At 36.6% G+C, this 24,580-nt stretch overlaps 2 protein-coding genes across 2 annotated transcripts in view; one reads left to right on the top strand and one right to left on the bottom strand.

Annotated features, from left to right (window-relative positions):
- The window catches only part of LOC124168814 (protoheme IX farnesyltransferase, mitochondrial), a 46,906-nt gene extending 24,335 nt beyond the window's left edge, over window positions 1-22,571 (bottom strand). Inside the window, exon 1 of the mRNA XM_046547135.1 lies at window positions 22,482-22,571. The gene's annotated coding sequence lies outside the window, so the exon portion shown is untranslated. The remainder of the gene's footprint in view (window positions 1-22,481) is intronic.
- The window catches only part of LOC124168813 (probable cytosolic Fe-S cluster assembly factor AGAP009023), a 50,114-nt gene that overhangs the window by 10,933 nt on the left and 14,601 nt on the right, over window positions 1-24,580 (top strand). The window lies entirely within an intron of this gene.

Here is a 24,580-nt window from a genome sequence, read left to right as displayed (position 1 = left end):
ACTTATTTCGAGCAGTTCGTATTTTTTACGTTCATCTCTTTACGATGTATATTACCCCGAGCGTCTTTGGAATTCGATTGATTAAAAGGCTGATTTAAAAGTCAAGATTTTTATTTTCTATCCTAAAGATCCGCGATCATCTCCTGGTCTTGATGGTATTTCTTTTATTTTATTAATTTTCGTACCTCGGGAGCCAATTTTCGGCATTTCATCCAATATGGCACGTACTGTTTACCGATTTAAGCGGGGAATTTAAGTGCTCTCCATAGATAGCAGGGCAATTCTAATGCCCTAATTCTCTTCACCCTTTAACAAACCTTAATTAATCTTGAAGTAATCTCATCATCAGTCACCTTATAATCTTAATAGTTCGTGTTATTTGTTTAGATTTATTATAATAACCAGGATTCATAGAGTGAATATGCCTTCATTTGTCTTATACGTGTCTTGTGGAAATTTATGACGGCATATAATCCAGTTCTGTGGTGACTGGCATATTTTCTGTTTCGGGTCGAAATATAAGATCCGGTTGATGAACTTATTGGTTGTCCAGACGTCTGCGTGGAAACAATGACCACTTTTATCAGAAATAAATTTATATGACGATGTGAGTTCGGAATATCAGTTCGATTGTGCCGAAGATTCAGTTGTTTAACCTTGAAACGATCCGAGCGACGATTTCGCAACTTCCTCCATGAAGTAACGGTTCCTCCTCTCCCTGCTGTCTAGATTATATTGCTCCATCTATTCCGTGGTCTAATTGGGACGGGGTCCATGCAAGTTACATTGTGATGATTAACAAAGCAATAGTTGTTTTTGCTATGAAAACAAGTGAGAAAGGTTGATGGATCATTTGCCCTAAACGTAATTTGCTCGATCCAACACAGAGTAAATGTATTGATGCAGATGGATTGTTGGCCCATACGTATGTTATCTCGTGACCCTTGGTGGGTCTAATAGGTTGATTCCAACAATAGCGTTTGTTTTCGTGTTGTTAATTTCGATTTGAATTTTATTATCATTAAAGGAAATGCTCTCGATTAAATGAAGGAGAAGTATTAGGGCTGAAATAAAATATTTTTTTTTATTATTTCCCTGACTAACTTTTCTATTTCCCACAATATTAATGTAGTTTAGAGTTCTAATTTTAGCCTCGGCTTTTTATTACCGCGCAGCCACCCTGAGGACACTTCTATACCTTTACTCTGAGTATCCAATCTTCTGAATTGGAATCAATTAATGGAACCGATCGATTGTTAAATTATAAATAACAGCAGATCGAACTTCAATGTTTTTTTATACTTAAAATTTTTTATTATTTCTTAGCCACTGAAGTTAAATTAAAGAACTTAATTCTGTGGAGTAAATCTATTTAGAATTATAAGCTTTGTTTCAATGCAGATTAAGTATATGTATTCAGTTTAGAGCTTTGATAAAATATTTATGAGGACATATCCCCCTTTCCCTAAAATATTGCTTTCAAAACTTAAGTTTTCTTACGATGCTATGACGCTTTCTTCCCTTTCTGTTAAAGAATATATCGTGTGTTTACCTTTGTTAAACATTGTTGTATTTAAATATTTTTTTGCGTCAATTGAGGGAGTTGCAGTTGTTAATTTTCTACTTCCATTTAAATGTGCAAAGTAATATCGTGTAAGTTTTGATTGCCAGTGAAAGCGATCCTTTCTCACCTAAGTTGAAGTTTTTTAATTTTTCGATATTTACGAGGACGAAACGGATCTCAATTAATAAGTAGCATACATATACTCCTACAATCAGGATTATCAAAAATAGGTGGGTATGTTTTCGAAATATTCGAATATACAACAACAATATCCTTTCGATACGTAATTATAGCCACCATCGTCGTCATTTTTGTGGGAATTCCATTTTTAATTCTAAACTGGCGCTACAAGACCGTAGGTTATTACAAATTTGACTGATTTTCTCGTCGTTCGAACCTAGTGACGTCGGAAACCGTCAACAAATCAATTTATAGCCTGAAAATAGTTTTGCTTTGTCACATAATGCCAGCCATATCTCGCTTCAAAAGATACGTCATTTTGATCAATCAAAACATAAATCAATAATGTCATTTAAAAATTTGCTTTTGCAGATAAAATAAATGTCTTTCTGTCTGTTCTGTAAAATAAATAAATAAAGCTGTTATAAGTCTCTTAGTGAAGGAATTATTATTATTTATATGTTCTACAAGTTATGGTAAGTTAAAATGGAGCATTTTTCGAATAACCTTCGCTTGTCTTCCCTCTCGGATTCGAATTCCGTTTATTGTCTCCTTAATATAAACATTTTTCTTTTGTAAAGTCATCATCCATTGTGTATAGGTCAATAAATTCCTATGCATCATCTACGCTCTAAGGTCGAATAATAGCAGAGCTAGGATTTGGCTATAATGTGGCATTATAGAGCATTCAAAGCCATCAAAAGTCATCACTTATCGACTTGCGACTGGGATTGCTATCGTAACATATTGTATGCCATAAATAGTGTCAGTATTTAATTCGTAAGTGTATTTCATTGTCTCCAAATTTTGACTTTATTTTTTGTTAAGTCGTCATCCATTATTAGAGATATGTGAAAATCGCACTTTCACTTTTATTTTATCGCACTTTCAATGACAGTTTATCGCATTTTGTAGCGTCTATTTTTTATTTTCACTATGAGGTAGATAACGATAAAATGTAGTAAAACACAGTTATATGATAAAATACAGAATAATTTAAATAATTTAATTTTAGAACAATAATAAATTAAGGAATAAGACATATAGTGGCGGAGATGTAGCTTGCCCGCGCCCACTTGTAGTTCGCGGCCATGTAGAGTTCAACTAGCTGCTGGCAAGTCGCTCACATGCTTTAAAGCTGTGAGTGTCGGCGGAGCATTTAAACTGCGCTCGGCTCAAAATGTACGAATTTTGGCGTCGAAAAGGCAGATTTGCGCAAAAATATCATAATAGTCCAGTCATCGCATCTATGTCGCATTTATTTGCGCACATCGTATCTATATCGCATTTGCGATTTTCACGCATCTCTATCCATTATGTATACGTAAATAAATTCCTGTGCATCATCTAAAGTAGGTGTCGTCGCGTCGAAAAATTACAGTGCATTGCGAGATCGGCAAAACTTTTCCATTGCTATAAAGTCTCGACCAACAGGTTAAAAATGTAAACCAAGGCCCTAGCTAGAAAAGAATTCTTCTTAGGGCGAGGGGTGCCCAGTTGGGGGGAAAATTCTGAAGACATTCTTCTGAAAATTTAGAAGGGGAATTAATCTTACAATTAAAATTAGACTCACTACCGCCTTGATAAGAGCACTTCTTATGCGTATAGTATTATATTATATTTGGGATGGTCGGATCGGATACCTCGGATCCAAATATCCGCGGATATTGCCCTTCATCGGATACATCAGATCCAAAGTCGCGGAAGACATCGGATCTGGATCAGAAATTTTGAATAATAGCTTCAGTGAATGCAACGCGCAATAAGGGTGGAAAGAGTTCCGATTCTATCTTGGAATGCACCGTCGCATGCGATTCTTGTCCTACTCATGAACCGCTTCGTTCGAAAGCTCTCGCAGAGGTTACGTGGGAGAATTTCAGCCGTGGAAAATAAAAAGAGCAAAACACGGCTGGCACATAGTGTGACTCTTCCCAAGAGATTGAAAAATCATCGGGAGAATCTCATTGACAGGAATTTGAAAATGCATTTGGATCCGAAAATATCCGATCCGAAAGATCCGGCTCCGAAAATCAAGGATCCAATCCGGATCCGATAAAAATCCTGAATCCGTCCATCCTTATATTATTAGATATTATGTAAATTATTAGATTTATTGTTAAAAGTGAATGGCGTGTTTTATTTGAGTCATCTGATGCCAACTTCGAAAATATTATTCTCCGAATTATATTTGTTTCCGCCATATCTCGTTAACCCGAGTAGGTTTAATGATGACCCTATGTCGGGTTGTGAATTCGACGAGGAAATCATGGCAATGAAAAAATCAAGAACTTCTATGATAAGCTAGGCTTGAGGTTTTTTTGTTTCCTGCCCTACAATCAATGGCCAATGATGTCATACACCAAGAGATACAATTTTGGGGTTTACTCCACTACTATCTCCGATAAGGGGAATAAAATGTGGCAAAATCATAATTTTTTCCGTCTGGTGTTTTTTCTTGCGGGTGAGGTTAAATTAGTTAAGGTAATATTTTTATATCTCGGAGAGAAATATTCCCGAGAGCACAAAGTAGCTGCTAGAAAACCTATTAATATTTTTAAAAGTAAAACAACTCAAAATTCTAATTTATTGGGCAATTGTAATAAAATATCGTCGCTGATTTGGCTGCGAATGTTATATATTTCAGCTTATATGACGTTTTATGATTTCACGAATGATTTTTTTTGCGTCGAGATGCATTTTTATTAATATTTCATCTGACTTTGTAGTTTATTTTACAGCCGAGGTTTTTCTCCTCAAAAGAATTTTCTGCCACGATTGGAACCTAACCATGCGCAGTTTTTGAGCCTTCGAATACGCAATTTATCATGAGCACGTATCGTTAGGTTTTTAGTACGAAAAATGCACAGAGGAAAAAAATCATTCGCCTTGACCGGGATTCGAACCCAGATCCTTCGATTTCCGGTCGAGTGATATAGGCAGTGAAGCTACCGAGGCATCATTCCTTCCTGTGGATATTTTCCGGCTCTCCGGCTGTGGCGCTGTGCGCACGATTTGGACTGCTAGTCGCGTAATATGCTCAGCACTCCATAACACCTTGTCCGGTAGTGTCCACAAATATCCACGGTGAGGAATAAATCGAGGGATCCGGGTTCGAATCCTACTCAAGGCGAATGATTTTTTTCTCTGTAAAATTTGCGCACAATTGTGCATTGCGGGTGACTCCCGTAAAAGTTATCTCCGTGGCTAGTCCCTTACGGAAACAGTCAAGGAGCTCTGTTTCCGCAAAGTTTTAAGCCCTAGGGCGTCCATATTTATCGTACAGATCTCCACAGATCTGAGCGGACTTCTAATGCACTCACGAATATAAAAATAAGTTTTTCATCGCTCGGAGATTATAGCGTGGGTGCTGATTTGGTTCAGGCATTAATATTGCGTGCCAATCCTCACTCGCCTTTCAGACTCGCCTGTATCCATTTCTAATAAACTTAATCAGCATCTACGCTCTAATCTTTATGCGATTAAAAGCTTATTTTTTTACTTTAAAGTGCATTTTATACTGTCTTTTGAAATATGCTTGTTTATTCGATCTTTTGTGTTTTAATTTTAATCACTTCCTAAATTCGTTCCGAATGCAGCTATGGAGTGAATAAACTTCGAATTGCGTAAGGTTACTATAGTGCGATCTCGGTAATCTGATTCATATGCAGCTCTGACATCGCCGGACTATCGAAAAGTTCGGATTATATTGGACATATACGGGAAATAGCAATGAACAAAAAAGTTTTCTTTAGGTATGTTTTACATATATAGTGACGACATATACATATAGTGACGCCACACAGAGAAAAATGTTCAGGCTGTACGCCTAAACGTTCGGCCCTAACGACCAAATATTTTAATCGGTATGGGGCTGACTGAACTTTTCAGTGAATTCAACAGAAAAGTCCAGTCACACCAGTTTAGATGCTCCCACCAAAGTGTTTCCTGCGGGTGACAAAATGATGCAGTTGTTGCATAGGAACAATCTAAATAATATGACTAAATGAAACTTCATCAGAATGTCTGAAATGAGTCAGTGCTATTAGTCAAACACGACCAGATCCATAATCTCAACTACCTTCTGTGATGGAGTTTGGGTAAAACCAAGGATATTAATAGAGGGTTTAGTCACCTTGATAATAAAAGAATAGGCACTGTCTTTACAGAATTTGATTAATGTGACTAAATTGTTTAATTAGCCTGTTTGAAATTTTTTTATTATATTGGTCAAATGCTTTACTAATTTGTCTTTTTTTTAACTCCCTTGCGGTTGGTGTAAAAGTTAACGTACAAGCTGGTATTTTGATTAATTTATCTCCCCATAAATAAGGTAGACAATAACTGGACCTTTTTTCGCATGAAGTTTATTTATTAAATATCTTTAGTACATACAAAAATATTTTGTTCATTCTCAAGTATTCGTGAAAACGGACAGCTTAACATTTTTCATTCAAAGCATGAAACATTTTCAGTGAAATCAACATAAAATGATGACAGATGATAACTCCATGATATTGTAATAAGTTGAGAATAAAATAGAAGACTTCATTAGAAGTATTGACAATAATTTAATTTTACATTTCCAAAATTGGGAGATCTTAACTCATTGGCACCCACCACAATACAAGAATTGTCTTTAAATTTGATACCGTTTAAAATGACATTTGTGGATGCTCTACACAAACCTTGGAAAAAATTTGGCATCTTACTCTTAACTAGAGGAAAACAATGTATTTTATCTGCTTGAATGACATTGCAGTTTGAACTGAAAGTTATCCTTTTATGAAATCCTTTTTGAGATAGAAAGCGGTAGGCTAAACTTAACCAAGTTTTAATACAAATAGGCATTGGAGTGTCGATACGACTAGAAATAACAGTAGCAATTCGTTGTAACATTCTATGCCTTCTTTCAAAGCGCATACACCACGTATGAATTAGTGGTCCGCAGTTAGAACACAGCAGTAATAAAGCATGAAGCGAAACTTGGGTTTAAAGGAATTACCAAATAACCTAATATATGTATAGAGAATGATGTTGAACAATAAGGTAATGAAACTGATCGATTAACTCAACTTGAATCGATGTACAACACAGGATTTCAACAATATCACGTAACATTAAGAAAAGTCTCCTAGATGGGTCGTCTTCAGGCACTAAATTTCCTATCATATGGGCAAGGCATAAAACGAAATTGATCATTTCACTGGCTGATATTCTAATAGACCCACGACATAGTTCTTCTTTAGCAATAGCGGCAGGTTTATTAGAAACCGTATCTCCATATTTAAAAATGATAATTATAAATCCAAACTGATCTTCGGCGCAATACTTCTTGGAAATTAAGTCTGGCATAATATTTATAAGGTCATATTTGGCTACAAACTATGACTAACCTAACTAACTAAAACTATGACTATGACGACTTCTAAGATATCATGCATCAAGTCGAGGCTTCCCCCTTCTATTACGTTGAACCTTTCTACCTAATTCCATATACATTTTTCCATCATTCCAGTAAGAGAACAGTTACGCACTTCAACATCAGCATTGTAGGATTCAACAGTTCTCAATAGTTCCTTTTTTTCTTCAGTGCATGAGCAGGACTCAGATTTAGTAAGTTTAAAAATTTGACAGATATAAGTAGCACTAAAGCTCTCTATAAATCCAAGAATACAACGAAAACCAAGATTGTCATCAATAATAGATCCCAATGCAAAATACACTTGAACATTTCCATGCTCTGTCACAACAAAAATATGAACCTTGATAACTAAGAAAATTTAACCCTTCAATGAACTTACCAGAAATAATATGGTTGCTTGAAGAATCAAAAAAAGGATTATCGGGCTTCCAGTAATTAGAATGGAAAAACATAGTCAGAACTCTAAACTAGACATAAATTCAGAGGTGAGACATGGACAATACAGATAAACTGCTCCTAGTTGGTATAGTCTACTATGAGAGCTTAAAACAAATTCCAATTTCAAGATCATCAAGAAATAATAATACGACAATTACCAAACATAACTAATTAAGACTAACAGTCTTTCCTTGGCGTCTTGTTCAAAGGAGGCTCGTCTCGCACAGAGTCGATGTTAGCACGGAACACCTTGCAAAATTTTAGAAACTGGTCTGGCGTCAGTAATATTTGTAGAGTATCTCATCTAGTAGCTGAAAGGCTACTTTGTCGATTTCTGCTCCTTCAAAGAAGTACAATGGTTAAAACTTGATAACTAAATTTAAATCAAATTAAAATTGAATTAACACCATAAATTAGGTGTTAAATGTAAGTTTCTGCAAAAAAAAATACAAAAAAGAGGAGAAAAATACGCCTGCAAGAAGGATTGAACGTGGCCCCCCCGCGTTGTAACAACGGTCTCTAACAACTAGTCTAAATCGGTTACCATAATAAATATTTACAAAAACGCCGCAATATATTATTATTGTAAATAATCAACCTTTGTTTTGAAATGTGAATAAAATGTGACTACAGTCTCCATTTGTAAGTTTAAGAGGATTACTAAATGCACACAATTACATTACGTAGTTATATATCAGTATCAAACGTAGATGCGTAAGAAAACTTAATTTGCAGGCTTTTTTCTATCGCTCTTACGCACTAACTGGCAGAGCTTCGGTAACTATGTACGTAGAGCTTCAAGCATACCGACAGAAGATGAGTAGTGATGACTTCTGAACAGGGTTGACTAGACGTGTTCCATGTTATTTGTTGGAGATACTCTGGGTGATGCGACTAGACTAAGCTAGAGGGGCAGCGCAAAGCGTTTAGACAATCTACCAAAATACCTCGGATTACGTGGCAGAGTGTCCAATAATTGCCATAGAGGGGGCGGACTGGATAGCGTTTAGCTGTAACACCCAAAGTTGTTTTCTCCGTGCAACTGTCCATATTACTTAGAGTCAAGGTAGAAAGCCAAATTATAATAACGATTATTATCGATAAAGCAAAAGTAACCAAAGTTTCATACAAATAATGATCTGACGAACACCTACCTGTGTAATAATAAAAAAAACTTACTGTGTATTGATAAATCTTTATTTGAAACTGGCGAAATTATAATAGCCGAAGTGAGGTCGCCAGCCCTGCACGCCGAATTACTGGCCGTGTCGAATTATCGCAAGGTCGGATTACGAAGATTGTGCGGTATTTGCACGTGTCTATAGAGATGTTTTTTGCGTGCCTTTTTTTGGTTGGCGATAATATTATTGGAGCTTGGATTGATAGTTTTATTTGAATCCGTTATGGAGATCAAAATGCGGCCAGAATCTTTAATTCTCGTGTTGTTCCATTATAAAATTCTCATTTCGTAATTTACGATTCCATGCGTTCGCGTTGTCGTTGGTCATGAACTTGAAAGTGTGTCGAAAACTCATGGCGCGTGTGTCCCATTGGAGACCTAAATATTCACTCGTTAACCCACCCTCGCGCGAGATAGTGAAGTCCTTGGGAGATGAGAATTACGTAAAAATTGAGAGTAATTTTCGGGCCGCGAATTTAAGATGTCAAAGTGCGCGCACGTGGAGTACAATTATCTCGATTTATATAGGAGCCGTATTCAATAACCCCTACACTAGAAACTTGTGATGATTCATTTAGTTGACAAGTATAACTGCACGCGTACATTATTTGGAGCACGAAGATTACTTCGCATCTAGGTCACGCGTGTATGAATGCCCGCGCGTGAATGCCCGTCTCCATGGGAATTTTTATTGTCGCTGTCAGGAATAAATCAGTGCTACTGGCGAAGCATGTGTGTTGAATTAATTCCTGAGTTCTTTTTATGAATTTATCTCCATAATACCCCACAAGCCGCCTCAATAGGCGGGTGGCGGGGGGTGTCAGGTCACAAGCCATTTACATTTATGAAGAGAATGCAATAATAAAATTACGCTTAGCATTTATTTAAGTCATTTACCATGAATTCTCTATGTCAAGCTATTTTCGCGTCCTCTTTTGCGTCCTGGTTATTACTAGAGCGCTCAAAAATAGTCCCGAATTAGATAAAAAGTCAATTGAGTGGGTTGGAAGCCAAGGGGTACAAGTTATTTCTCTTTTCTATACAGATACAGAAATTAGGTATGGAAGACAGACGAGTTCAATTAGATACTTAGTAGTGCATTTGATTTTCCCTCGGTGCCAGCACAGAACAGAGACTTTTGTTTCCCTTGGCAACCAGGTTTTTGTGTATTAATTCTAACAATTAACTTAACCTAACTCTGTTGAGAAAAAAATCACTTGTACACCTTGGATTCCAACCCACTCAATTATACTCAACAAAAAAATCCTCCTAAATTCCGAACTAATTACGTCAATATTCGCGAAATTTAAGTTATATTTGAAAATAAGAACTCAGAATTGATAGTTTATTACTGTGAAAGTTGTCATACTGACTTCTGGAAGGAAGTATCTTTCTAACATTAAGAAAAATTTGTTGTATTTTAAATGCACTCCAGTTGATGACTAGCTATTACGTAACAAGTATATTCGTAATAGTTGTTTGTATTCTTATAAGTATCTGATAAGACTTAAGTGCTTGGGCCATTAAAAAAATAAAATATCAGCGCTATTTAAAATATTTCATTATCCAAAATAGAAGCCCAAAAATATGTGGAGGACCCAAAGTGAGTGTTTTCCTTCCAATCTGAACTATTCTGATATCATTCTTTAATTATCATCACTACGTTATCCCATTTCTGATAGCTAATAGCCAAGATAAATCGTAGGTTGTTCAAACATTGGAATGCTGAAGCCGCAAAAATATAGTTAGTTCCCTATAGGTTTTATGACACTATGTATCAACGCCAAATTTAGGCAAGCTTCTGAGACTTAAAAACGGAGTTTCCGCATGAGTTTTAAAATAACGCCTATAAAGTTAACCGTTCTAATGCGTCTCTAAGAAATTTAGTATGAAGGATAAATTATGCACTTTGCTATGAAATGTTTCGATTTAATCGGTATTTATGCCCCAGAGCACCGTTTAAAGTTCGTGGAATAAAATGCCATTAATAGCTTTTTCACATCGATATATATACAGTTGATTCCAAATGGGAAGCTATTTACGGGACGCTAGAACTTTTCGTTAGCTTTAGTGTTTTTACCAGCTTTTGTATGACATTGTTACGATGATATTACGTTATGCATATATCATACTCTGGACATGATTTGGTATCAGTAAGTGTGGAGGTGAAAGAATTTTAACGTAGCCGTTATGATTTGTCCCTAGAGTGTGAATAAATCTCCATCATCATCATTAGTCAACAATCCTAAGATTGGTTTGACGCAGCTCTCCATTTCTATCTCCTATCCGCTAATCTCTTCATAGCTACATATTTATTCTCTTTTACATCCTTTATAACCTGTCCTATATAACTCATTCGGGGCCGTCCCTTGCCCTTTTTCCCTTCCACTTGTCCTTCAACGATTGTCTTCATCAGACCATCGTGCCTCAAAATGTGGCCAACTCAGTTGTCCCTTCTTCTGCTTAATGTTTTTAGGAGGCTTCTCTTTTCTCCTACTCTCCTTAGCACTTCCTGGTTACTCACACGGTCAATCCATTTTATCTTCATCATTCTTCGGTGGCACCACATTTCGAATGCTTAGAGTCCAAAATCTCCATTCTTCCGGTGATACCGCGTCTGGTTGTTTGTTGATGGCAAATCGTGAACCGGTATCTTCGACCTGAAGACGCTAGCAGCAGTGGAAGCACCGGGAGAATGGAGATTTTGGAACCTCGAAACCGCGGAAACCTACGCAGTCAAATCTTAGAGTCAACAGCAACCCGGACAACTTTGCTACAGCATGCTATTAATTGAACTGTAGGCATGTCTACTTAGTTTTCTGCTACGGTCGTATTGGTGAAGCATAAATTTATGGCTTACCTAATATCGAATTTTCGTCGTCATTTTCCGTAAAAAAATAACAGGAGGAACAGCTGTTGATCACATTGATTACTATGCGTAGCGTTAAAGAATTTATGGGTTAAGTTATCGAGGCGAAGAGGATGGGGTTTTATATGTCCACCGGGGTGCATATAGTTTCAGGATACCAGCAAAGATTTTTCGATGCCACCGTCTGATTCATCTCCAAGCTTAACTTTTGTAATTAATGTGCATCGTATTCCATCATGAGTTGCTATCAATGCATTCCTTTTTAATCCCTGAAGAGGGCCCATCACTCGGTCACTCCCGCACGATCGTTAATGTTTTGTCTTTTTACTTGACGAACTACTTCAAGATTTCTACCATCGGATTTGAGCTACGTTCATTTGAGCTACGTGGAGCCAAGAGTTGGGGCTCGAACTTTAAACATGGCCCTTATAAACTTAACCTTCCGTTGGGCGCAATGGATCTGACAGGCTCAAGGGAAGTGTTATTTCACTTCTCCGTGCCAATAGACCCTTTATACTCATAGTAGCTGTTTATTTTGGCACGCTATATGCCGCCTTTCGCTTTTCGCATTTTTAGCCGACAGATCGGTGGCGGATTATTTAGCTTAATTAATCAAAATAATGGTAAAACAAAGCTAAATCAAAGCATTATTGGATAGATAATATAGCAAAATAAAAAACCCTAATCATCTAGAATTCACATGCTAAAATACATTACATATAATAATACCTAATAGACTAAACATTACATTAAATCGCACCTTGCTGGATTGGTCCGGGGCAGGATGACGGTGTACCTATACAGGGGTTTATACATGGCAAATAAGAAATCATTGATATGTTAGAATACACTAATAATGGTGCTTTAAAGTTTAAAGGTGTATCACTGAGCCGTACTAAGAGATAATTATGTTATTTTAAATTTGTGCCTCTTAGGCACATTGAGTCTTAACTCATCGATTCCAATATTGCGCCTGACGAAAGGTTTATCTGTGCAAATTTACAGTGGTACATTCCTTACGTAGGTCTTTCACCTATCCCCCTGTCTATGGTGTGGATGGTGTAAACATAAAGGCGATCGAAGAAGTGATTAATGTAGGAGTTACGATAGCTTCGAATCTATCGTGGGGAACACGCATGAGAAATATTTGTGGCAGGGCCCTGAAGGAACTAGGATTCGTCAAGCGTATCTTGGGAAGATCTTCGGACGAAAAAGTAAAAGAGATGTGCTATTTCGCACTCGTTCGGCCGCACCTTGTATATGCAGTGAGTACATACATGGGATCCGGTGCAGAAAGACGTAATCTGTGAACTTAATAAAATACAAAGTAAAGCTGCGTGATTCGCCAAAAACTGCTGCGGGCGTACGGATGGCGTTACACAGATGTAAAACTAATTAGGTTAGAAGCCGCCAAGGACTCGGAGGCTGCGCTCTAAGCTTGGATTGCTTGAGCCATTGAGTATGAATATCTTTAAGAGAGACTCGGAGAACATCATATTAGAATCCCACTACATTTTTAAATGTTTTTTCCGATCGGATAGGTATTGGAATTCGTTTTTCCTCCGAACTATAAAGGACTTTATTAAATGCTAGGCTTAATTTCGTTAGAGCATTTCGTTTTTATGTGTAAACGGCTGGTGTCTCAACACCTCTCGCACACACCTTTTGAGGCGGCTTGCGAGGTAATATGTAGATATAGATGACGATATCGGTCTTCATTTACATCAACCCGCGGAAGTCTTCATATGGATGACGTATTACTTATTACGCTATCGTCTGGAAATATTCAGTGAATATCTGGAGAAGGTGAAGTGGACGGAGAGGAGGAGGAAGAACGACGAAGTGCTGGTCATGGTGGGTGAGGAAAGGCAGCTTCTAGTTGAGACGCAGAGGAGACAGAGGGTATGAATGGAATGAGTACTTACGTAGCCACCGATGCAGTACTTAGCGGGGAGGGGATGTTAAAAACAGTTTTTGATGTTAGAATGTTAGGTACACGTGGGAGAGGAAGGAAGACAATAGGATTTTTAGAGAGAATGAAAAGGAGTAGGTCGTATTGTAAATTGAAGAGGGAATTACATGAAGGTAGGGGAGGCGGCCAGAATACTTCTCAAGTACTTCATGAAAACTTACCTTAGGCGGTAGAGTATAATAAAAATAATCGAATGATCCTTTGTCGAGATTATACTCCATTCGTCTATAGCACTGGTTCCCAACCTGTAAAGGCCGTTTTACAAGGTACACGGAATTGCGCAATCTGACGTACGTGCGAAGGCGCAATCAAAAATGCGTTGTTTAAAGCGGTGAATTGCTAGAACACATGCGTGAATGCGTGGATGCGAGACGGCAAAATAGCCCGTTCTGATTTCGTTCATGCATTCGCACAATTCCGCGCCATTTTAAAAATTAATGCAGCTCTAACCTGCGCAATTCCGTGCCCCGTGTAAAACGGCCTTAAAAGTCATGCGTATTCTTCAGCTTGAAATTAAATCATTAGCGAAATTCTCTCCACACTTATCCGTTCTTCCCCTTCCTCGAAACCTCATTCATTCTCTGATTCAATGGTAGTTGCAGGAAGTAAAACATTCAAAAAGGTATTTAATAGGACGCATCACTCCACTCGATCGGTCGTACTTTTGCCATTTTTTGTGGCTCATTATTACATGTTTACATACTTACGCAATAATCAATTTGAGGTTTGTATTCCAATATTCGTCGTATGAAATCTCTCTTAATTTAAAAATGTGGGCACTCTGATTTTTGAAAATGTTATAGAAAGTTTGTTGTTTATGTATACATACATAAATGTGAGGTAATATCCATGTAATTTGTTGGGCCTTTTTCCCAGGTATTTTAATTTGTTCCGATAAAAATGTAGGGAAGTGAGTCACCCATAAATTGTTAAAATATCGATTGAAAAAATATAATAAAATTTGCCCACTCAATCAGTGATTCAACTCGAGGTTTGGTGTAAATAGGTGAGGGTAGAGCTCGCACCGGATTAAGCCATAGGCGTATGACAGGCGCACACATTCAGCGTAGTATAGTCAGGTCCTATCCCGTGGCCACCTTGCGTTTTGAGGATTCTTTTGTTTGTTGGTGTAGGATGATTTCGTCCAGGATGTGAACAAGATACACTTAAGTGTTAGGCTACTGATAGAATTCTATCAGTAGCCTAACGCTCTACCCACTGGGCCACCGTTCTCCCCGAAATTGAATAGTGACCGTGATCTTCCTACTCAACTGGCCGTGACTTAGAAATAAGAAAGTCTTGGATGATAATGATACTCCTTTAAGGCTTGATTTGGTGGAATATGATAGTTATATGAAACGATTGGCAATCTTCTATGTGAATAAAATGTAATCGACCGGAAGCCTGCATCGTTAACCTTCAATTTATCAACAATTATCAACAATCGTTAATACGATGCATCAGTTATTATATGACTTCTATCAAATTAACTGGAACTGAAAGAGTGGATGATAAAGCGACTAGCTTACGGCTTCATTTGGTGGAATATCATAGTTATTTGAAACCATTGGCCATCTTCAGCATGAATAAAATGCAATTCATCATTTGTCATATGACTATTATCATATTAACTAGAACTGAGAAAGTCTTGGATAAAGCTTTTCGCTTACGGCTTGATTTGGTGTATTATCATAGTTATATGCAGCAATTGCAAATCTTCTACGGGAATAAAATGTAATCGACCGGTTTAGATGTCTTGCATCGTTAACCTTGGATTATCAACAATCGTTGATGCAATATGACTATTAACACATTAACTAAAACTAAGAACGCTTGCGGCTTGATTTGGTTTATTATCTTATTGTTAGTTAAGTGAAACAATTGGAAATTTTTGGTATGAATAATATGTAATCGAACGGCATCAATGCCTGCATCGTTAACCTTGGATTATCAACAATCGTTGATGCAATATGACTATTATCACATTAACGAGAACTGAGAACGCTTACGGCTTGATTAGGTTTATTATCTTATTGTTGGTTTAGTGAAACAATTGGAAATTTTTTGTATGAATAATATGTAATCGACCGGCATCAATGCCTGCATCGTTAACCATGGATTACCAACAATCGGTGATACATTGCATCATTTATCATTGCATAATATTGCCAATTTTTGCGTATTAGCCTCGGAAGAAATGGTATGGAAATTTTATCTCGCCGCGCACATTCGCCCCGGCAGTGCAAGCTAAAGTGATACGAATGTATGGTTAGGGAAATCCTTGAAAAGATAAAGGTGCCGGACCCGTCTCTTTCTGCGTGATAATCGCATAAGCAGCCATTGTTTAATCGCGTCTTATCTTCGCCCAAGTCTGTTTTCTCTTTTCCATTTTGGGGAGCATTCAACGTTAAAATTGGGGAGAGGGGCAAATGATGGATGAATCTGTGATAACCCAGAACGCTGGCGTCAACTAGGAACTCGTTAAAAACGAATTTTGTCAAGAGGGCAGAATTTTCCCCAGTTATCTCGGCTGGTCATGTTGGGAAGAGAAGGAAAAAACGACAGCCCGTTCACGAAATTGGGAATGTGGGACAAAATACCGTAGATCAGTGACTTGAATTGAAACCTGCCGAAAAAGCCATCTCTATGCAACGATCACCTCCATAAGCGGCCATTTTACAGTGGACTTATTTTACGTGTGGACTACGATTGTTGTGGTGGCTACATCCTAGATAACGCGATGGATCTTATTGGCTGACCAACAATACTTAAGACAATAACGTTTGTTTTCTTGTAGTTGATTTTGAATGGACATCATTGTATTTATTCACATTTAATTAAGTTTTTTTCTGTCTCTTGACCTGTATGTTTTATTTTGATTCAGGGTGTTGGAGTTAAAGTCTACAAGAATTTCAAATGCTGAATTAACCTACGTTTCGGTATATGCTTATACCTTCATGTGTACACCATATGCTATGTACAGACACCTTCAATTTCTATATATGCTGTATGTATACACCTTCAACTGTCTGCATCAATTAATCTCAAAATGAGTGATATTGTGCCATTATAATTTTGATACTGGTTCAAAGCTCTCGTTTAATTAAGCTCAAAGATAAATTGTTTCAGAAAATTATAATCACACATTTCCGTCCAACCTTAATTGTTTACTTCCCTCAAAAATCCAGAGTATAAAATAAAATGTCGAAAAGGCTGGACCGTTTCCATGGTGATTGCAATGTGCATTCTAAAATGTTTGCGTTGCCATGGCTCAGTAATTAAGGAGTTCCGACCCCATGTTTATGGACAAAAAATGCTTGAAATTGTCTCCCCTACCACCTTAATGAAGTATTGCAGATTCCTCTTGAAACATTCTGTATAACAGGAGATCTTTAGCCTTTCTTCCTATCACCTTGCCTTCAATGTCTGTTTTCGTCAGACCATTGTGCCTGGTGATAAGGCCGATAAAGTTGTACCGTCTTCTTCTCTATAGGTTTTTAAAAGAATTCTCTCCTATTCTCTTCAATATTTCATCTACGTCTACATCTAGCCTAGCTCCACGATTTCTTTAAAATCGAAAAATTTATTTTTTGTATCGCCAGTATGGAATGTGTTGTCAAAATGATATTTGTTTTCAGAGCAGAACATGATAGGTATTTTATTTTCTTTGCTCTTATAGTTTATGCTGGAGCGTAATAAACATTCATTCGTTCGTTCAAACATGCAACGGAGAACGGATTGTTGTAAATGGCTCTCGTCAGTGAAATTTTTATTCATATACTTATTCCTATACCACCGTAAAAAGCACCATTGGCTTTTACGTCGGGGATTTCAACTTAACAATTAAAGGTACACGAACATCCATGCCCTGGATAGGGGCAACCTATCCAGGCGGGACTCGAACTCGCGACCTCTTATGTGGCACGTAATGACTTTGCCACGTCGCCACCAAGCTCGGTTTTAGTCGCAAGGCATGCTTCTCATACGTAGTGAAAGGCTAAGTTGTTAAGTAATACCTTAAAAATCCTTGAAATCGAAGAAAATTTCTTTCAGTAGATGTCATCAACCTGTTTAACGATCATCAAGTCATCTCATGTTTGCCCCTCTACTATTCGCACGAGTTTCCTCAAATTTTATGCCTTATAGAAAATTTATTCGATGGAAATTGATGTTTAAAATATGAACATATTAAGCAGCCACCTCGAGAAAGAAGGGATTATTATTGGTAGGTGTCCAACGGGATGTATATATTCATAGGATACTGATTGCCATATTTTTAGAATCCTATTTCGGTAGATATATACCTAAGTTTCATAACTTCTCCGTCTAAAAAATTGTATTTTTGCTTTTCATTTAAAAAATATATATTTAAGTGGAACTGTTAGCTGCATTGTACCAATTAGATGTATTATAGGCCGTGAGTCATGAGATAGCATGCAGAAAATTCATGAGTGTATCGACCGTAGACATTCTCGTAAAAACATTTTTACGATTCATTTTTAGTAACACATCATAACAGCGAAAGAGCAGTTATTGTGATAAAGGCAAGCGAGTGATATCGTAGGAAAATACCAAGTAGTTATACCAGAAAGAGAATTTTAAGTTACTATTCCAGGTTTCTTCCAAGATCATAAATTATTTCAAACGGAACCTTCAATATTGATTCTTATTTTGGAGTAAAAGATTGGGAACTGCGACAAATTTCACTCTTTTCGTATTTTTACTGTTTTTATTTGTTAACTTTTTCTAATATCGTATCCCTTAAATATTAAATCTTATTATTTTCAATTGAATGATTGCCTCTCTGCCTTATTTCATTAAGTTACTCCATTCATTCCGTATTTAGATTTCTGAAAGTTTCAATTGTTTTTTTGTAGAATTTTTATTATTTTTAGTATTTTCTTATTGTGTATATTTTATTCCATCGTTGTCAATTACAGCAATACTGGTGCGTGTAGTGTAAGAAGTTGGAATTTTATTTTCACTGCAGAGTCTAATACCATGAAATGACATATATTCTAATGGACAAGTCTTAGAACACTAAATTTATTATTGTAAATAAAGTTACGAGTTCCCCAAGTTCAGGTCTAGGAAGTAAGAAAAGAATAGGTAATGTCTATTTCCTTCTATGTGAATCCTCCCGTAGCCGATCTAAGCCGATAAGTGACTTGACTTATAACATCATCATATTCTTCACTTCCTCATCAAAGAACACGTATATACTACTTCATAGGACTATGGCCAAGTCACGGGCGATCGTAAGACGAGCGATAAAATATAGTAGTATCAGAAAATCATATGATCGCTCACATTCAAGGCGGAAAATCTTCTCCACTTTAATGGAACGTTTTTTCACTAAACTTTTTAAGGTCTATGGGAAGAATTAATCACAGGGTTTGATGTCCTCTTATAAATACATTGCGTTTTTTTCAAATCGATGTTAAGTACGTTAAATGATTTCTCATATGCTATTAAACGTTTACTGCTGTTGAAGTTGTTCTGTAGAATGGGTTTGAAACACATTGTGTCCGCTAGAATTATTCTTGTTAACTCGTAAGGTAAAGGTAAAAGGTAGATGATCTTCATTGAATAAATACAACATTATCACTATTTTTTGTATTTATCTATATAGGTTTTTGGTAAATAAAGTATTTAATGCCATGAATTCATTTTAACGTAATTAGGATAGTGGTTGAAAACCGGTGTTTTCTCTGTGCACTCTTACGATTTTTTGCGATATCGTCTTCTCATGTTAAAAGTTTTAATACCTATGAATTTAATGAATTGTATAGTTGTTAAATTGGCGATTTTTAAAATAATTTTTCTACTCCACGCACAAATTACGTAACAATAGCAAATTTGAGTAGTTTTAGGTAGCCTCGAAGAATAACCTGTTTGAGGTGACCAACCTAAATAATAATATATTATGCTTTACATATATAGTGTAGCTCATTTTGTGTTACCTTGGTAATCTATGTTAACAAAGCCTAAGTTCGTACATGAAAATAATAACTAAAATAGTATTTATAAATCATTTACATAAATATTTTATAACAATATTTGTTCTACACTTCCTTTAGTGAGAAGCCAAGAATGTGCGTGTCGCAAAAACTTTTTCAAAGACTTAGAAGTAAAGCATGACTGGGGTACCAAATTAAAAACCTTTGGTCATACGTACAAATAACATCTTTTAATTAAAGTCAAATTTGGTCGTGGTATGGGCACACTTTTTTTTACGCAGGGTAAAGGAAGAAGTCAGGGACTGAAATATTTTAGAGTTACCACTTCTAGCATAAAAACATCGTAGAACCTTAATTTTTTAATTTCTATTCCCGAATTCTATTTATTTATTTATAATTTTTTTTCTATACCCTATAAATTTTTTTTCTATTTCATGTTATTTCTTTATATATTGGTGGGAATCAAAACACACCACATCCATGTTATAATCTAGCATTCCTATTTTTATTTTTACCCTGAATACCTGAATCTTTTCATCATTTCAGAAACTTATGTCTTTCTTTTTTTATGAAATCATGCTAATGTTAACAATTCCAGAGGAACTAACCACGTAAAATGTCACGAGACACCGTTGATTCAGCCATATGAAGGTAGAGAGTGATGAAATTTACAGTTTCATTGTTTTTTATCGTAAAAAATGCTAGAATTTCACATAAATCGACGCGACGTTTATTCTTGGAGCTTAAAATAGACCCGCGACCTTGCAATTGTGCGACCGACGTCAATATCCTTTCCTCCAAGGTCATCAGCTAGATACGCGTAACGTAGTTGATATTTCGGGAAAACCTCAGCCATCTGGTGTCACTATCTTTTTGAACTTGAAGGGGATGTTGCATGGAAAATTCTCGGTTTTCTGCGAAAATGGGCTTTTGAGTTGTTTATTTTACCATTATTGTGCATAGCACTTTGTCATAAAACATTCAATTCTTCTCTGCCTTGTTAATCTGTTAGTAAACTATCATAATCTTTGAAATCCTTCTCGTTTTTTTGCCGTCGTGGAAAATAAAACACGTGGTTGCAAAAACGCGAGGAAATATTTTTTTTAAATTGCCGGGCAGTTATTCAGGGAAAACATTAGAATTGATTAGGAAGCTTATAAGTGATTAGGGAAATGACTATTCCGCTCATTTTTTTTAACCATGTTATTTCATGTTATTTGTGACTTACTTATTTTTTACATGAATGCGGCCATTTTTTTCGAACCTGAGTTTATTGAACATATTACATTCAACCAAAATATCCGTTTAGAAGCCTTCATTCACCTCTAGTATGACTGATAAAGAAATCTTAACACACATATCATAAAATATCTTCACGATTGATTTTTACGCTATCGATATTTTACTGTATGTAACCTTTCCGCTTTACAATTCGATCATTTGTTTAGATATGTGTTGGCTTATATTTTTCATATTATTATAGAAATCCTCAATTTTCCTCAAAAAAAGTCCGAAAATCAACCTTATGTGACTAAATAAACTCATATACGCTTGAAAACGACCGGTAAGCCTTTATCTAAATACTAGTAATAGTGTTACCCCGCGTTCAGTGAAAGCGTAAAAATGTTGATTATCTCCACCAGCCCAATAGATTCTACGAACTATCAGTTTCAAACTCCTAAGGTCACATAAAATTAGCATTTGAATAATAGCCTAGGATTGTTTCATCGTGAAAGACACGGCAGATAAAAATACGGAACTAAGCGAAAATTTGATAATTTAACCACTGCAAGATGTAGAAGTAAAAATTCTATTATAATTTTTGAAAAACTTCTCCTTTGCTATTCATATTGAAATTCTGGTGAATTATTATTTAGGTGTTCTTTTATTTCAACTATGGCACTTCCGCACTTCTCTTAAACTTCTTTAGCTTTCAGTTACTTCGTTAAAATACCAATGCTCTTCATCCTTACTTAGGTAACTTAGCATATATTTTAGCCTTCGGTAAACTTTAATACGAATGCATAATCCATATCGTTGCTAAATATTTGGCTCAAAACCATTAATTTTAGTTTTTCCCTATTTACAGCTTTTATTTTTAGGTTAAATTCCCAAAACATTCGACGAAATGACTCTATAAAGTGAACTTTGGTTTGAATCTCGGTGGAGACAGATTTGCCAGGAGTGTCCCTCTCTCTCTGATCTCTGTACTGTGTGGAGGGTACTTCAATTGATGAATTTTGATTTAATGTTCCTACTGGTCGAGATTAATCAAATAACCTGAATCAATATAATTCGCACATTTTCTACGGACATAAAATTGGTACATCTAATTTTGTGATCGCAGTTTTATCTAATTTTATGTTGCTATGGTTACTGCTCGAATGGAGGCGGTGGAAAATTTTAAAAGGGTCCAATGAACTCGAACAATTAACTTCTAGTGATAAACGCCCTTACAAACTTCTTGCTCTCGCGGAACTGCATAAAATAAAGGTATAGTTTTTTCATTAAATTTACATACGTAGGGTTTGTCGGTTTCCTTCACATCTCGGTCGAATGCCGAACCAATAGCCTTTTCCGTTGGAAAAGCGTTCCAGACTTTTTGATTTTACCAAATCTGCTACAAATTCGCAAAGAATGTGTAAATAATAAAATAAATTGTGACGTACAATGGAAAGTAAATATTTTCCTGTAACGGGGACCTTACTGTTTATATCTTAAAAAAACCCTACCTTACTCTATAAATATAAATGTAAAAATGCAGTATGGAAACTTTTTAATTCTGAATTGAATTCGCCATAGTTATATAAGGAACGCTTTTGTACAGCCTGTCGCTGGTAATATAACACTCCGTGTGCGGCTGTTTGAATAAAAACAATGAAAAACAATTGCTTACTGTTGCGAGCGAGGAACCTTCAGAATCTCCTTCCAGGGGACGTCTGCCTTGGGATGCCTGTCTTATTCCTCCGGCTGGTACGTCCTGTCGCTTGCCACTGTCAATTAAACCCTCCCAGAGGAAACCCCCGCAGCTTATAAGTAGGAATTTTCGTAAAAGAATGCTATCGCTTTTGGAGAAAGAATGCATGACCTTTCGCGATAAGGAAAGGGACAAGGTTTTGTTCCCTTTCGCCAATGGTAGGACTTCGCTATCATCGGCTGCGCGTTTAGATTGAATCATTAAGGGGAGGCTCGTGTACACGTTGCCGAATATCGAATTTAGGACGCTCGAAGTTTCTTACGCGTGTCAAGAACTGCAGTGAGAAATTTATAACGCTCTCTTTCTTTTGTTTTCCGACGAATAATAAATATAATCGTGTCTTCATCGTCGTAATCAGTGGATGGCGTTTTTTTTTATTGAGCTGAGTGAGCCCAAACTTAAATTGGAGCTTCGCTGAAAGGTCAATGTCGTTGTATCCGTTCGTGAGTTGTTCATTCATGCCATCGTTCGCTCTCGTCGTCTTTTGTAGGAATATGGGATGAAATGGATTGCTGTGCCACTTCAATTTTTTTAAATAAATGATCTTATCCTATATTTATTTTTTTCTGCTGTTCTTTTTTTAATGGAAAAGGGTATTTTCCTTCATCAAAGGGAAGGAAAGGCATCGATTGCGATTCGTTACCCACCATTACTGTATTCATAATATACAAATTATTTGGTTTTAGAAATCCCAGTTTAGACGAATGTTAATGGTCAATTTTATCCTCATTTGAAAAAGGACAGATTGGCGCCCATGCGATGCCACTCCACGTGAAGTCACAGGGACCTAGATACGAGTAGTCAGAAGTTTTATATCGTCTGAGATATATATATATATATATTTGAGATTACCAATGCATACATGTGGCACATAGCTCAGGGTAACATCTCTTAATAATCACTTATTAAAATTGCCTATGGTCGGAAAGTTTCCTTCGTTTGATAGGGTATTAATAATCCTTATTTAATCCAAGATCCTACAAAATTAGCATTTGTAGTTTTTAACTTCGAAATATCGCACATTGATCGCACTTCCACCAAGCAGAGCCTGAAACGATTTTATGCAACGTTGAAATAAAAAGTAATAATTTTTTCATATTTTAAAGTATCTAGTTGAATACGTCGAAAATACAGCTATCGCTTCTCGTATAAAATAATGTTATTACTCATGTTAATGCATCATATGTCATGAAACATGAGTTTTTTATGTACTGTATGGATGTTTTAACATTTTTAAACTTTCAAAATATTTATATATTTTTCCCCTAAATATTGCTAAAATTATGAATATCTGATGATGAGCTACACGCGTCATTTCGCGATTTGGTATCGAAAGTTTATGACGAGCTAGATTCCACACTTCAGCTAAAAGTGTTTATCCATAAGTTATGGAATACCAATGCTATCGTCGAATGATCTAGATAAAATAGATCGACCGTGCAAATAATGGGGAAGTGCTAAGAAGAGTGGGAGAAAAGAGAAGTCTTCTGAAAACCGTGAGGAGAAGACGGGACAACTTAGTTGGCCACATTATGATAGGGGATCGGGTTGATGTGGTGGCTAGAATGTTGGCATCCCACCCCGCAGGCTCGGGTTCAAATCCCGGCGGTAGCAGAGAATTTTCAGGGACTGCCCGATCCCTGCTTGAATATTGTGTGGAGGACTTTTCAAGCGCAACACTCTGTCCGTAGGTTGGAACGTTAAGCCCAGGTCCACTTGGCGCCCCTCGTTAAGAGTAGGCTAATGCCGACGCTGAGTTTCTCTCCACCCTTCCTTACCCACCCTTCCCTCTTGGCGCAAATGACCTCAGCTTCCAGTCGTCTTTTCCAAATACCACATTATGAGACATGGTTGCTGATGAAAATAATCGTGGGAAGATAGGCGGAAAAGATGAAGGGCAAGGGGCGGCCCCGAATGAGTGACATAGTACAAGTTATAAGAGATGTGAAAGAAAAAAATACGTCGAAATAAAAAGGCTAGCGGATAAGAGAGAGGAATGGAGAGCTGCGTCAAACCTA

The sequence above is a fragment of the Ischnura elegans genome, chromosome 12, assembly GCF_921293095.1.
Source record: "Ischnura elegans chromosome 12, ioIscEleg1.1, whole genome shotgun sequence".
NCBI classification, from domain to species: Eukaryota; Metazoa; Arthropoda; class Insecta; order Odonata; family Coenagrionidae; genus Ischnura; species Ischnura elegans.
This window is presented reverse-complemented; position numbering and strand designations above follow the sequence as displayed.